Consider the following 16,648-nt stretch of genomic DNA (forward strand, 5'->3'; position numbering starts at 1 on the left):
TTGTACTTTTGATGATAAACCATCTAGATGATTTTCAACAACAGATTCAAATACATATTTCTCAAGATCAGTCTCTATTCACATTGTATATTAGGTCTTGTGCTCCTTCTCTTCCATTCCTCATGTATCCTTGCTCTAGTTTTTCATTAACACAGATTTCCATTTCTGCAGCTTCTGTTTCTATTTCTTGCTTGATGTGGTGGAAGACTCATTCCTCTTTGTTGTTTGCCACCTGGAGTCTGCTCTGTGTGGGTGTATCTTCAACACCTGCACAAGTCAGTTGTAACTACAAACGCATGTACAGTATACGATGACAGAAAGTGGGGGATCAACCTACATGCAAAAATGTCCACAGGGTGTCTTATATGCTTGGTTAATTTTAAGTAACACAATCTAATTTTAATTCCCTCAAATTGAAAGCTATTTTACGTAGTTTCTATTTTCAAGACCAAAGACAGCAAATTAGATACAGGAAGCCACAAGCTTATCAGCTTGACATTCATTATTTGGAAGATGTTGGAAGGGATTAATAGAAATGCCCTTTACGATTACTGTGAAAGAATAAGGCTATTAGAAATTCATAACAGCTTCAGACAATAAAAGGTTGTACTTAACAAATTTGGTGAGATTTTTAAGGAAGTAATTAGCACAGTGGATAGAGGAAATCAATTGGATTAGTGGTGCTGGAAGAGCACAGCAGTTCAGGCAGCATCCACCTCATCGAAATCCATTGGAGACTGTCCAACTAGTCTTTCAGAAAGTACCAGTAGATATTTTGTGCTTGTTTTTATTTCATCATTGTGGTCAAGAGAATGCTGTATTGAGGCACAATGGCAAGGCTCATCAAAAGTGACTGAGAGATAGGAGAGATTTTGGAATGTATGCGAGATTAGAACAATATTGTGGTTCTACATAGCAATGGAAAAGTCAAGATTGGAAGTACAGTGTACAAGCAGTGAAGACTTTTAAGTTACATCCAAGAATAAAAATTCAGATTAGATTAACAACACTAAAAGGCATGGATAGTTACTGATATAGTATCTGCACATCCAGAAGTTTACTGTAGGCATGATGACAAGTTCTCTGTGCCCATACGATGGCAAGATAGTGCAAGATACAGCAGTAGACCATGGTGAATTGTGGCAGAGGCTCTCGCAAGTCCTGCAGAATTCATCCTGTATAGTCCAGCAATGGAAACATTGCTTGACTACCCCAATAATCTGCTCACTGATGTTTTGTGTGTCTGCCTCATTTTGTTTTTTATACGTGCTGCCACATGTGTTTGAATTTGAGAAGCACACTGGAGTCATGAGTCAGATGGTCATCAGACAGTTACTGTTGGCAGTCTCTGGTTTGGCATGGTCAATGAAATACTTTCAAGAACTGATACAAAATACACATTTCTCAAGATCAGGCCAATGTTTGGTCTCTGTTCACATGGCATATTTGATCTTGAGCTTCTTCTCCAATCCTCCTCCATCCTTGCACCAGTGTTTCACCAACACTGACTTCCCTCTGCAGTTTCTGTTTCTATTTCATACTTCATCTGGTGTAAGTATAGCAGACTGCAGAAAAGCAAAGGATCATGACTGCTGCCAGAGGATACCAACAATCTAAGTGAAATACATTCAGAATAGATCTAACAATTCAAGATTGAACATCCTTGAGGCACTAGAGATCATTAGAATTATATTCAACCACAATCTATAATCTTAAGACTCAACATATCCCTCATTCTCTATGACAATCAGTCTAAGGGACCAATCCTTTGGAAAGTAAGAGAATAAGCCAGGAACTACAATATGCATGACTAAAAATGAGTTACCAACCACGTAAAGATAGAAGACTGGAATGAACACATAACACACAAAAAAAGCATGCTGTGGATAGCACAAAACATTACTACACTCAATATGCCATCAACAGTTTACTGCATTAAGCTGTGAATGGTGGTGGGCAGTTAATCAACTAAGGGGAACAGAAGGTTCCATGAATATTCCTGTCCCAAGGATGGTTGACCTTAACACAAAAGACTAAGCTGAAGTGGGTTTGCAACCATCTTCAGTTATAAATGTCAATCCTCCTCCTAAGATCCCACAGTTACAGATGTCCGCATCATCAAGTCCAATTCACTCCAATATGATGTCACAAAATGGCTGACATACCAGAAACAGCAAAAAACCATGGAACTCAACATTCTAGTTGTACCACAGACTACTTGTCCTCCGTACTAGACACAGCTTAGCTAATGTGTTCCAGTGCAGGTACAGCATTGACAGCTTCACATCAAAGTGCAAGCCTGCCCACCAAATCAGGAGAAATCCAATTTGGCCAATTAACATCACAGCAGCCCATCTCAGCGATTAGTCAGGTATCCCAAATATTGCTGTCTGGTATCACTTTTTCACTAAACATTTGCTCACCAACACTTAGTTGTGCTAAAATCTCTTAGGTCTCCAGACCTCATTTTAACCTTGGTCCAAGCATGGGCAAGAGAGTTGAATTATAGCAATTAAGTAAGGATGACTTCTCTTGGCAGAGACCAGTCTTTGATGAAATAAGATAGTAAAGTTGAAGTCAATGGGAATTGGAAGAACTCCCAACTAACTGGAGTCATATTTGACTTAAGGGGAAGATCTCACTGAAGAACCAACATCTCAGTGCCCAATTATGATGGAAGATTCAATAGAGGAAGGCTTACATTTCCTGGAGTTTAGATTGAGCAGATTAATTGAAACATACATAACTTTTAAAGGGTCTGATGCTAGGAAGTCTAGAATTAGGGACCACAGTCTCAGAATAAGATGAGAATTTGGGATGAGAAAAAAGTTATTAATCTCAGGAGTTTGAACCTTTGGAATGTTCTACTCCAAAGAACTGTGGATATTCAGTTGTTGAGTTTTTAAAGTTAGAAATCGATAGGTTTTCAGATAAAAAATGAAGTTTTGGAATCAAAATATTATGAGAAGGCACAGTAAAAGTAGAAAGTCCTACTGAATGACACAGCAGACCATAGTGCCAAAAGGACTTTCATCTGCTTCTATATTTTATGTTCTTAAAGAAGTCTACATTTATATTCCTTCGAGTAAAGGTGATTAAAAAAATTATTATTTTTCATTTGGTTTTGGGATTTGGTATCATTTGAAGTGAATGGTTATATTTTGCTAATTTGAGGAAAGGCAATATAAAAATCAATAGAGCAGGAATAGAGAGAGACAGACAGCTGGGATATTTGCTCACGAATCACTAAAGGTATCAAGAGCAGTTTGAGAATGTGCTTAAAAGGGCATATAGAATTCTGTACTTTAGAAATAAGCATTTATAATAGAAGAGAACAGAAGCAAAGTTCCGCTGCAACCAAAGTATTTAGGAAAATGTGAAGACTTTAAAGAACATGGATAGAAGATTTCCAAAAATGGTTCCAGGAATGAGAAATTTCAGGTGAATGAATGGAAGCTATTGATGTTCTCCATAAAAGAAGAGGGTTGACAGGAGATCTGAGGTATGCTCGAAATCAAAAGGGTTTCAGACAGTACAGAAACTAATACTGGTACAAGTTGCAGCAAGTAATGAGAAAGCACAAGTTCAAAATGATTGGGAAAAGTAACATGGGAACAAATATTTTCATGCAGGGTATGGTCATAAGCTAAAATGCCGTGCCTCAGAAGATACTGGAAACAGATTCAATCATGGCTTTCAAAAGGGAATTAGAAAAGCACTTAAAAGAAAATTTTGCAAAGCTGTAAGAAGAGGAAACAAGAATGAGACAAGTTAAATTGCTCTTGTAGAGAAGCAACATAGACTCAGTTGGGAAACAGTCTCCTTCAATGCTGTGATTGTTGCAATCATATTCGCCTTTGTTCTACAGGAGCAAACTACAGACTGATTATTTCTGACTATCTGGATAAATGCCCAACTGCAAAGAAAATTAATGCATCACACTTATGAGAACAACAATCAGAACCCTTAACATTAACAGTACATGGTCACTCCTTTTGCAGTTGAAATGCATTTGTCAAAGACAGCTCTGCACTGATGTATGAAAACATGTTACATAATTTGTGAAAACTATTTCTTAGGTATTAACAGAAATTGACATACTACCTGTAAATGGAATTCACTCCAAACATTGTGCCTTCACAAATTAGCTCCCCAATCTAATTTGGATAGAAACAATGGAACCTGCAATCCTCTAAACTTCGTTGCAATTTACAGTAAAGTAATAATAATTGTACCATACAAAACTGAAGACTGCACAGACAAAAAGTTACAAGACATTCAATGTTCACTGCCAAACAAAAGTAAACTTCAATATTTAATTGAGCAACAGTAGCCTTGCTGTAGAAAATCCTGCAAAGCAGGCCAAGGACACTTCAATGTCTGTGATATGCACACTGGAGTTGAACCTCAACATAACCATGAAATTTGTTTTCTTGATCAGTGAAAACAACTTTTCAGTTCAGCTAAGATATAATTGAATGGTGAAGCAAACTGGAGGCACTCAATGGTCTCAGTGCCTTTAAAATTGCGTCTCAGCAAGTTGAAATACAACGCTGATGTTAAAAATCTGTGATTTTGAACAAAGTCATTGCCAGAATCTCAAACTTTACTCTCACACCCACATTTGTGGGAACTGCATTCAAAAAGTACATTAAAAATAATAGATTATGTTAGATTATTAGATCATATTAAAATATATAAATTTGAAAGGCCTGTCAACCTTTCAACAAAACGGTCAGTTCATCAACAATTTGTTTTATAATCTGAGATTGCACTTCCTTCCAGCTCCAAAGTTAGCTTTACACCATTAAGTTTCCAAACTTTAAATTTCTGAAGCACAGAAGGAGCATTCTTCTAAATTAAACTTGGATATACTTGCACATTTAGGTTACCTGCAAAATGATTGCTGCATTGCGGTGGTGGAATATACTGCTAAGCTTGGAAAACATATTGTATGCCCAGTTCAATCATAACACTGAAAAAAAAAACAGAAAATGCCCTTCAATGCCCTGCTCAAGGATTGAAATGTAAGGATTTACAAACAGCATGTTTTCAGTTGTAATTCACAAGACAGCAAGTTCCTTACTTCTGCTGTGCTATCAGCAGTAGGACTTGTTTGATGCAAATACTGCGTGAGCTGAAATACTAGATTTCAATGCTGGCAGTTTATTTAAACAAAAGTTCTACTTTAATAATACAAGTCTTCCAATTACATCCCTAAAACAGGTTAATGTACACATGGGAATTCCTTCCAACAATTTCCAATAACTCTCCTCCCGAGGGAGCAGAGTTCCAAAAACTTCATCCATGGGCCTACTTTTTACTGTAAAGTCTAGGTGTGTAACAGTACATCCAAGTTTGATCCTGTTCTAATTTGACACCCACTCAAAAACATTTCATTAAGGGACACAGATAAAAATCATCAATATAAATTCCAGGCATCTTTTCTCCTTGTTAATGCAGGGATGCAGAAGCCTAGTTTAGCACCCAATCATTGCCTTATCTGAATTTACACATGAATGAGGTTTCTAGGACCTTCTTGATGTATATTCCTCACAGTTGGTGTACAAGTCACTGATGGCTGCAAAATTCTTTTAACATAGAACATTCAGTACAAGGTATTCATAACGGTTTTGATGGGATGAGATTATGGATATGAGATCAGTGTGTTACATTATTAGATAAATAGGTCATCTATTTATAAAAAAGAGATGAGGAAAAATATCTTCACTCAAAGGGTTGTGAATTTTTGGAATTTCCTACCTCAGACGGCTATGGATTGTTGACTACTGAATATATTTCACATCAAAATTGATATTTATAAAATCACAGATTCTGAAACAGACTCTTCCTTCTAACTCATCCATGCCGACCAAGTCTCCCAAACTAAACTAGTCCCACTTGCCTACATTGAGCCCATATTCCTCTAAACTTTTTCTATTCGTATATTGTCCAAACGTCTTTTGAATGTTGTAACTGTACCTGCACCTACCAGTTCCTCTGGCAGTTCTCTACCATCTTCTGTATGAAAATGTTGCCTCTCAAGTCCTTTTTAAATCTTTCGCTTCTCACTTTGAAAATATGCCCCCTAGTTTTGAACTCCCCCACCCAAGAAGAAAAAAAAACTTCGCTATTCACTTTCGCTCTGTCCCTCATAAATATTTTAAAGTAGAGGAATTCCTAGTTTCAATTAGAAAGAAAATGTTTTGTTAGCCTTTCTTGCAAGTGGGTTGGAATACAAGAATAAGGAAGCTTTGCGGTAATTAGCGTAAGTCTCTGTTAAGAATATACCAGAAACATTAAAAGGTCTAAAAGATATAAGACCATAAGACCATAAGACATAGGAGTGGAAGTAAGGCCATTCGGCCCATCGAGTCCACTCCGCCATTCAATCATGGCTGATGCGCATTTCAGCTCCACTTGCCAGCGTTCTCCCCGTAGCCCTTAATTCCTCCAGACAACAAGAACCTATCAATCTCGGCCTTGAAGACATTTAGCGTCCCGGCTTCCACTGCACTCCGTGGCAATGAATTCCACAGGCCCACCACTCTCTGGCTGAAGAAATGTCTCCGCATTTCCGTTCTGAAATGACCCCCTCTAATTCTAAGGCTGTGTCCACGGGTCCTAGTCTCCTCGCCTAACAGAAACAATTTTCTAGCATCCACCTTTTCAAAGCCATGTATTATTTTGTACGTTTCTATTAGATCTCCCCTTAATCTTCTAAACTCCAACGAATACAATCCCAGTATCCTCAGCCGTTCCTCATATGCTAGACCTGTCATTCCAGGGATCATCCGTGTGAATCTCCGCTGGACACGTTCCAGTGCCAGTATGTCCTTCCTGAGGTGTGGGGACCAAAACTGGACACAGTACTCCAAATGGGGCCTAACCAGAGCTTTATAAAGTCTTAGTAGTACATCTCTGCTTTTATATTCCAACCCTCTTGAGATAAGAGACAACATTGCATTCGCTTTCTTAATCACAGACTCAACCTGCATGTTTACCTTTAGAGAATCCTCGACTAGCACTCCCAGATCCCTTTGTGCTTTGGCTTTATTAAGTTTCTCACCATTTAGAAAGTAGTCCATTCCTATATTCTTTTTGCCAAAGTGCAAGACCTCGCACTTGCTCACGTTAAATTCCATCAGCCATTTCCTGGACCACTCTCCCAACCTGTCTAGATCCTTCTGTAGCCTCCCCACTTCCTCAGTACTACCTGCCTGTCTACCTATGGAGACAGTGCAGGAAGGTGGAGCTGAAGTAGGAGACTAGGTATGATCATATGAATACCAAAGCAGGCTCAAGGTGTCAGATGGTCAACTTTCACCTATTTCTCATTAAACTATTAAAAAAACTACAGAAAATTGAATTGCATTGTCAGTTGTGGCCTTGTATGAAAGTTTACATGTCGTAGCAAATCCAATTTAACAGAACAAAGCTAAAATTCCATTTGTTTAATGCTGATGAATTTTGTAAGAGACTACTTTGTTTGCTTTGGAACTCTATGGGGCAATAACTAAATAAACAAGAAAATGACTTAAAGAAATTAATTTGCCTTCATTGTTGCAACACTGGAGTATAATAACAATGGAATTTGAAACAATAGTAAGGCCATTAAGGCCCTTGAGCCTCTTCTATCAAATCAACTTCATTCTGGCTGATCTACAGCTGAATTTCATTTACACCTACCTTTGGTCCATATTACTTGATGCTCTTACCTGAAAAAAAGGACAATTTATATGAGTAATCACATTATAGGTTGATAACAAAACTAAGGAGTTACTTGATAAGTGATTTTTGATTTGGATACTTTCACTTTCACATAAAAAAGAGGTAACAGTATTCCAATTATTCATAAAGGAAACAGTAAAATTTAGAAATGACCAAAATTAAGCTAGATTAATCAATTAAACAGTCAGGATGATAAATAACAAGAATGTTTGTTTATATAGTACTTGTATGTTGTCAAATGTATCAAGGTGCTTCAGAGAAGCATTATCAAACAAATCAACTGAGCCAGCCTTGCGACAAAAAGTAGTGAATGATACAAGCTTGATCAAAAAGGTAGCTTTTAATAACTATCATCAAACAAAAAAACAGGAAAGAAGTATGAAGAATCTAGGACAGAGGACAGGAGAAAACTGTGGTCGTAAGAGCTGATCCTTTTTTGAGGTTATTTTTCTAGTCTTGGAGCTGATTTCCTTGGTTTCTTGGAGCAGTAGTGACAGTTTTATAAGTTTTTGCGTTGTTCTGGAACTTTGGAAAAAGATCAAAATAAGGTACTTAGAAGGGACAGCAGGTATCATTTGAGAGGTGATAAAAAGCAGTGAACCTACTTAGCTGACTGACCAGGCAGTGAACTTTCACAGCTAACTGCCTGTGGTAAAAACAATGACTGCAGATGCTGGAAACCAGATTCTGGATTAGAATGGTGCTGGAAAGGCACAGCAGTTCAGGCAGCATCCGAGTAGCAGGAAAATCGACGTTTCAGGCAAAAACCCTTCAACTACCTGTGCACACGATGGTGCGTGAAGGAACGAGCTGCCAAAGGAAGTAGTGGAGGCTGGTACAATTAGAACATTTAAAAGGCATCTGGGTGGATATATGAATAGGAAGAATTTGGAGGGATAGGAGCCAAATGCTGGCAAATGGGACTAGATTAATTTAGGTTATCTGGGTGGCATGGATGAGTTGGACTGAAGGGTCTGCACCATGCTGTGCATCTCTATGACCACATGTTTAGGAAGGCAATTTCAAATGCTAAAGCCTTGGCACAGAAGGAACAGTTGCCAACAGTGTACTAATTAAAATCAGGGCTTTTCAAGTGACCTGAATTAAGAAGGCTGTCAGGATGGAGGAGAGTACAGAGGTAGGGAGGGATGAAACTGAGATTGGAACTGATTAACTGAGAACCAATGTAGTCACTAAACACATGGGCAATGGGTGAGAATGACTTGAGTATAGTAACCTTGAGTATAGGGTTCGACAGGTCATATTGCGGCTGTACAGGACATTGATGAAGGTCAATTTTAAAACACTGCATACAATTCTGGTTAGCCTTCTATAGGAAGCATGTTGTTAAATTTGAAAGGGTACAGAAAAGATTTACAAGGAAGTTGATGGGACTAGAGAATTTGAACTACTGGGAGAGGCTAAATAAGGTGTTTGTTTTTCCCTACATCATTGGAGACAGGGATGATCTTATCGAGGTTTATAAAATCATGAGGAGCATGGATAGGGTGAATAGCTAAGGTGCTTTTCCATAAGACCATAAGACATAGGAGCAGAAATTAGGTCATTCAGCCCAAATCTGCTCCACCATCCAATCGTGGCTGACAAGTTTCTCAACTCCATTCTCCCTCTTCCTCCCGTAACCATTCTCGATACTCAATCTCAGTCTTAAATATACTTAATGGCCTTGCCTCCACCGCCTTGTATGGCAATGAATTCCATAGATTCACCACACTCTGGCTGAAGAAGTTTCTCTTTATCTCTGTTCCAAAAGGTCTTCCTTTTACTGTAAGGCTATGCCCTCAGGTCCTCGTCTCTCCTAACAATGGAAACATCTTGCCAACATCTACCAGGCCACTCAGTATTCAGGATGTTTCAATTAGATCCCCCCTTATCCTCCCAAACTCCATTGAGTATCAACCCAGCGTCCTCCAACATTCCTCATATGTTACACTTTTCAGTCCTGGGACCATTCTTGTAACCCTCTTCTGAACACGGTCCAGGGCCAGCACATCGAGTCCAAAACTAGAAGAAATAGGTTTAAGGTGAGACGGGAAAGATTTAAAAAGGACCGGAGGAGTGACTTTTTCATGCAGAAGATGATGTATGTCTGGAACGAGCTGCCAGAGGAAGTGGTGGAGGTGAGTACAATTAAAACATTTAAAAGGTATCTAAATGGGTATATGATTAGGAAGGGTTCAGAAGGATATGGTCTAAATGCTGGCAGATGGGATTAGATCAGATTGGGATATATGGTTGGTGCTGATGAATTGAACCTAAAAATCTGTTTATTTGCTGTATGACTCTATGGCTTGGTGAGAGTTAGGTCACAGCGAGAAGTGGATTTGGATGACCCCAAGTTTACAGAGGGTAGAATATAGGAGGTCAGCATGAGTGGGCCGGAATAGTCAAATCTAGAAGTATTAAAAATGAAGGATAAATAGGTTCAATACCAGATGAATGGAGGTGGGGTGAGGGAGTAGGTCAAAGTTACAATGATAACAATTGGCAGTCTTAGTGACGGTACAGATAAATCAAGGAAGACAGAAAAAGAAGTCTGAAAAATTCAGTTACTTATTAATGGGAAATCTGAAAAAAAAGTTGCAATAAGCTTCGATAGTTTTGAGTCCACAATGCTGACAGACAGCTTATTCATAATTTTTTAATCATGTTAAATGGTCAGAAATGAACCGTGTATACCTTACTTGCTTATTTGTACTGGATGCAGATAAAGCTCTCTTCCTGCAGTGTAGACTCACAAATTTTTGCTTTTTTTATTCATTCACAGGATGTGAACTCTGCAAACCAGTACTCTTTGCCTATTCCATTTATCCTGGAGTGGTTGGTACTAAGTTCTCTTCTGAAGCCAATGCAATGCACGACAGTACTATGGTTTAAATACACCACAGTACTGTCAGGTAAGGAATTCTAAGACTAAGTTCCTGGTACAAAGCAGGGACAGTAATCATCAATACTAAACCAGGTCATCATGCTGTGTGATTTGGAGGTAGTGGTGGTTCCATTCACCTACTGCCCCTGCTGTTCTAATTTGGTGAGGTTTTTTGAAGAAAGAAACAAATGCATATTGCTGCAGAAAATCAGCAAATCTGGCAGCATTTGAGGGGAGAAAGCATATTTAGTCCTTTGGGTCCGGTGACCTTCTTTTTGTGCATTAACTGCTGATGAAAGAAGAGTGAGCAAATTGCTGCAAAGCATCTTGTAGAAGGTTCAAACAGCAGCCATTTATGTGCCAATAGTTGTGGGATAAGTGAACATTTAAGGTGGTGAGTGCAGCTTCAAATCAAATGAGTTGCTTCATTCTGGATTATGTCCAGCTTCTTCAGCAATATTGCATCAGCTCTCATCCATGCAAACTGGAGAGCATTCTACCAGCCTTTTGACATGGTGGAAAGACTTCAGTGAGTCTGGAGTTAAGAGTTAATCGCAAAACACCCAGTCTCTGACCTATTTTTCTAGGCACAGTATTTATATGGCTCACTTAATTATGTTTCTGATCAATGGTGATCTCACCAGGATGTTAATAATGGATTCAATGGGGGTTCAACCATGGAAACGCCTATTGATTGTCACGGTCAAATACTTCAATTCACTTGTTGGAAAATGGTCATTGGCAAGAAAATTACATTGTGTAACTTTAGAACTAATGCTAACCCTAACCCTGTTGGGAGGTGTGGTGGTATTATCATGAGATTATTAGTTCAGAAACTCAGGTAATATTCTGGAAATTTCTGGAGACTATGGCAGATGGCAGAATTTGAATTCAGTAAATATCTGGAATAGAGTGTCCAATGATGACCATGAAACTACTGTCAATAGCTGAAAAAAATCAATCTCGTTCATCAATGTCCTTCAAGAAAGGAAATCTATTGTCCTTACTTGGTATGGCCTACATGTGACTCCAGATCCACAGCAATGTGGTTTACCATTAACTGCCCTCTGAAGGGGATTAACAAGTTAATTCAGTTGTAACAATCGATACAAAGTCTTAAAAATCAGGTGAAACTGGATAGGCCACTGAGGCTCAGGCAAAAACAGCTCTGTTGATGGTTCATGGTCCTGCCTTACTAAAATCTGGGAGTTCGTGTTAAAATTGGGAGAGCTGTCTCACAGATTCGTCAAGTTACAGCTTGACATAGTCATACTCACAGAAGGAGAAAGTGAGGACTGGAGATGTTGGAGATCAGAGTCAAGAGTGTGGTGCTAGAAAAACACAGCAGGTCAGGCAGCATCCAAGGAGCAGGAGAATTGATGTTCCGGGCGTAAGCCCTTCATCACGAATGAAGCCTCACTCTGGTGAAGGACTTATGCCCGAAACGTCAATTCTCCTGCTCCTGGGATGCTGCCTGACCTGCTGTGCTTTTCTAGCACCACACTCTCGACTCATACTCACAGAACCATACCTTACACACACCATCTTCATCATTATCATCCCTGGTTATGTCCTGTCCCACCACAGGACAGACTCAATACAGGTGCTGGCACAATGGTGTACAGTTGGTCTTGGATTCCTCAGGCTCCATAAATACCTCCAATCTCAATGATGGGACAGCCTAGCAAATCCGTACAAAGGATGAGGCTGAAACATTTGCAACAATCTTCAGCCAGAAGTGCCAAGTAGATGATCTATTTTAGCCTCCTCCAGAGGAACCCAAACATCACAGATACCAGTCTTCAGCCAATTCAATTCACTCCACATTATCATGAACCAGTTGGAGCCACTGGATACTGCAAAGGCTACGGGCCTGACAACATTCTGACAATTGCACTGAAGACTTGTGCTACAGAACAAGCCATGACCTCGCCAAACTGTTCCAGTGCAGCTGCAACACTAGAATCTACCCAACAATACGAAAAATGCAATCCGACCAATTACTGCCCCATCAGTCTACTCTCAAACATCAGTAAGGTGATGGAAGGCATTATCAACAGTGCAATCAAGCAGCACCAGCTCTGCAATTATCTGGTCACTGGTGCCCAGTTAAGACTCCCTCAGAACCACTCCATTCTCCAAAGTTGAAGTAGGAATGACGACCCTTGACATCAAGGCCATGTTTGAACGAGTATGGATTCTCACAAAAGTGGTGCCAATGGGAATCAGAGAGAAAACTCTCTAATGGTTGGAGTAATACCTGACACATAGGAAGACGGTTGTGGTTGTTGGATGTCAGTATTCTCACCTCCAGGACATGGACCCAGGATAATGTCCTAGTGCCCTCAGGACAGGGTCCTCGGCCCAACCATCATCAGTTGTTCCATGAACTACTTTCCCTCCATCTTAAGATGTAGGGAATTGTTGATGATTGCACAATGTTCAAACTATTCACTACTCCTCAAGTACTGAAGCAGTCCATGTCCAAATTCAACAAACCCTGGAAAGTATCCAGGCTTGGACTGACAAGTGGAAAGTAACATTTGCACCACACAAATGCCAAACAGTGATCATCATAAATAAAAGATGATCTAAAAGCTGCTCCTTGACATTGAATGGTGTTACCATCACTGAATCCCTCATTATCAACATCATTCACCATAAACTGAACTGAACATATGAATATAGTGGCTACAACAGCTGGCCACAGGCTAGGAATAGTGCAGCAAGTAACCCACCTCCTAACTCCCGACACCTGTCCATCATCTAGAAGACACAAGTCAAGAGTATAATAGAATACTTCCCACTTGCCTGGATGACTGCAGCTTTAACAATACTGAAGAAGCTCAATACCATCCAGGTCAATTAGAATTCAGAATTAGATCTGCTTGACTGGTACCACATCTATAAACAAACATTCAGTCACTCTACCATCAACGCTCAGTAGTAACTATATGTGCTGTCTACAAGATGCACTGCAGAAACTCACCAAAGATGCTGAGACAGCACCTTCCAAACCTATGACCATATCCATCTCAAAGGACAGAAGATACATGGGAACACCAGTATCTACAAGTTCTCCTCCAAGGTACTCACTACCTTGACTTGTAAGTATATTGCTGTTCTTCCACTGTTGTCATGTCAAAATCATGAATTCCCTCCTTAAGTGCACTGCAGGTCTACCGACAGCAGATGGACTGCAGTGGTTCAAAAAGATAGCTCACCACGACTGATGCCCATATCCCAGGAATAACAAAAGAAACTGCATTTGTGAGATAACAGATGAAATAGAACCTTCGTGATGAGGCAGGACCAAATAACAATTGGTGAACTCACTGAAAGGATAAGTTAAGTGCTATAGCCAGGTATTATGGAAAGAAACTTTGATCAACTTTGAACCAACAATGCTAAACAATTCTGGAACAGAGAGGCTGTAATTCTTATAAGAATCTTAGATTTAAATAGTGAATAGAAAATATTGCTGCTTGTTACGCTGCAAACCAAACTGCAAAATATGACACTAAAATTCCTTGCTTTAAAGCAGTGTATGCTACTAGGATTGTACAAACCAATGCTGTTCAGCTTGTGAGATGAGTGGAAAAGCAACTAATTTTCACAGGTTAAATTGATTCAAGGATCATTAGCATCTATTAAGTGAAGGACAGCGTTTTCCGGACCCTTATCCTAACGTTGCCAATAATTCAATCGGCCTTTTGAGAAAGCAGGGTAAGCTAAGATTTTGTTTTTAAATGATGTCTTTGGACTCCATAGGTGTGTACATAACTTGTTGTGTTGCGAGATAATACTGATATGTTGCAAATTCAGACATGCAATCCACAGCATTTTAGTGCCTAAAGAAAACAATGGAAAGCTAGTCTTTGCATTAATATTTGTTTAATTTTTTTTAATGCATTGCCCTAATATTATATTTTTCCTTAATTCAAATCAGGAAATCAAGAAAAGTAACATTACTGCCAGTTGTTAAAGTGAACTATTCCGTAACAAAAGCTGATAAAATGGAATGGCTTTCATAAATGTCCACATCTAATGGATCTGAAATCAAGATCATTATGCACATGTGATCCAGGGTTTAAACTGTATAAATCAGAAAATTCTGGAGAAACTCAGAAGACCTGGCAGCATCTTCAGAGACAGAGAAATAATGTTTCAAGTCAAAATCATGGAAATCCCTCCTTAACTGCAATGCAGTTCTTCAAGAAGAACCATTTCGTCTCAAAGCATTAACTGTTTCTGTCGCCAAAGATACTGCCAGTCATAGAGTCATAGAGATGTACAGCATGGAAACAGAACCTTCGGTCCAACCCATCCATGCCGACCAGATATCCCAACCTAATCTAGTCCCACCTGCCAGCACCCAGCCCATATCCCTCCAAACCCTTCCTATTCACATACCCATCCAAATGCCTCTTAAATGTTGCAATTGTACCAGCCTCCACCTACAGTTTCTCCAGCATTACCTGTTTTTAATTCAGATCTCCAGCATCTACAGTACATTGCTTTCATTATGACATGTTATGCTACAAGTTGAACATATGTAACAATCAATTCTCATCTAATACATTAGGTTTCATTTCAACATTTCAGAAGCACTTTTATATAAAAAGGAAATTCAATTTGTTTGCAAACTGAAACTTGCATTGGATATTCAATTGTGGGTCAATATAAAACAAAGCTATTGTAATTTTGCATTTATTCTAATTTACAAAAATGTTTTTACCAAGGAAAACATGCTGGGCTGAAGTTTATTCACATCCACTGACCTGGGATTTTGACTCGGTATCCCCTTAATTGGTTTGAAGATAGGTTGCCTGTGCAGTTATGAGGAGAAAGCCAACTCTCCAGCTTCAAGATCCTGTCAACTCGAAGAGTAAGAGTTCAATCTTACAACTTGAAGAGAGCAGCAGGCTGCAGTAAAGGCTAGGTTACTAAAGGTCACTTCCACATGAGTTTTTTTAAAAAATTCAAACAAAAAAGGTAGAAAAATGGTCTGCCTACCACTATAGAATTGCAACGAGTGGATGATTGGGCTAGTAGCCTGCACTAACTTACACAAAGGCAGTTTGGTCCATGGCCTACTCCTGGATATCTGTCTTGAGATAATCCAACTGCACCCAGTCACTTTGGGATATTGGAAATGGAGTAGAAAATCCCAATATGTCTCCTAACTGCCCTTAACAGGGCATTTTATGAGCCTAGCTTGTTATTTGCATAGTAGGGTCAAGCCTAACCTCACGTTCCCTAAAATGGTAAGTACTCAGACCATACCTGTCTCTGTTTCTGAAATAATTCTATAGAGACACCAAGTGACCCCTTTTCCACATGTGCATAGTACTTGACACTGGTACTGCTTCCTTAGTGCCAGCTCTCAGAGTGAACAGAACCTCTGACACTCCTTATATTGTCAGCCAGGGATCCCTGTTTGGACCAGATTAAAACCCCATTCAGGAAACTCATGTTCCAAGAGGTCCACCTGGCTGACCTCATTACAATCATTATAGTTTCCAATCTTGATGTGGCTAAGATAGTATGACCAAGACCTTTCACAGACATAAATGCAATAGCAACTGTCACCTCAAATATTCACCATTCAAGGTCAATTATCCAGTATTACAGTTGCTACAATTACAATTATAACTGGCTTTAAAGGGAGATGGTTGCCTCGTGGTAATGTCCTCGGACTAGTAATTCAGAGGGCCAAATTAATGCTCAGAGATCATGGGTTCAAACCCCACAATGGCAGCTGATGAAATTTAAATCTATGTAATAAATCTGGAAATGGAAAATAGTCTCAGTAAAAGTGAGATTCTGAAATTATCATTGACTGATTAATTGTCAAGAAAATGCATCTGGATCACTAAAACCCTTTAGTGTAGGAACCTACCATCCTTACCATGTGTGGCTTATATGTGATAAACCTACACTGAATGTGGTTGACTCTGATTTGCCCTTTGAAATAGTCTAGCAATTAGGGATGAGTAACAAATTGGGTAATTCATATAACCCATT

General features: G+C 39.3%; 1 protein-coding gene across 1 annotated transcript in view; it reads right to left on the reverse strand.

Annotated features, from left to right (window-relative positions):
- plcl1 (phospholipase C like 1) overlaps positions 1-16,648 on the reverse strand; it is a 330,762-nt gene that overhangs the window by 251,584 nt on the left and 62,530 nt on the right. The gene's annotated exons all lie outside the window — the stretch shown is intronic.

Source organism: Chiloscyllium punctatum, chromosome 10 (genome assembly GCF_047496795.1).
Source record: "Chiloscyllium punctatum isolate Juve2018m chromosome 10, sChiPun1.3, whole genome shotgun sequence".
Classification (NCBI taxonomy): Eukaryota; Metazoa; Chordata; class Chondrichthyes; order Orectolobiformes; family Hemiscylliidae; genus Chiloscyllium; species Chiloscyllium punctatum.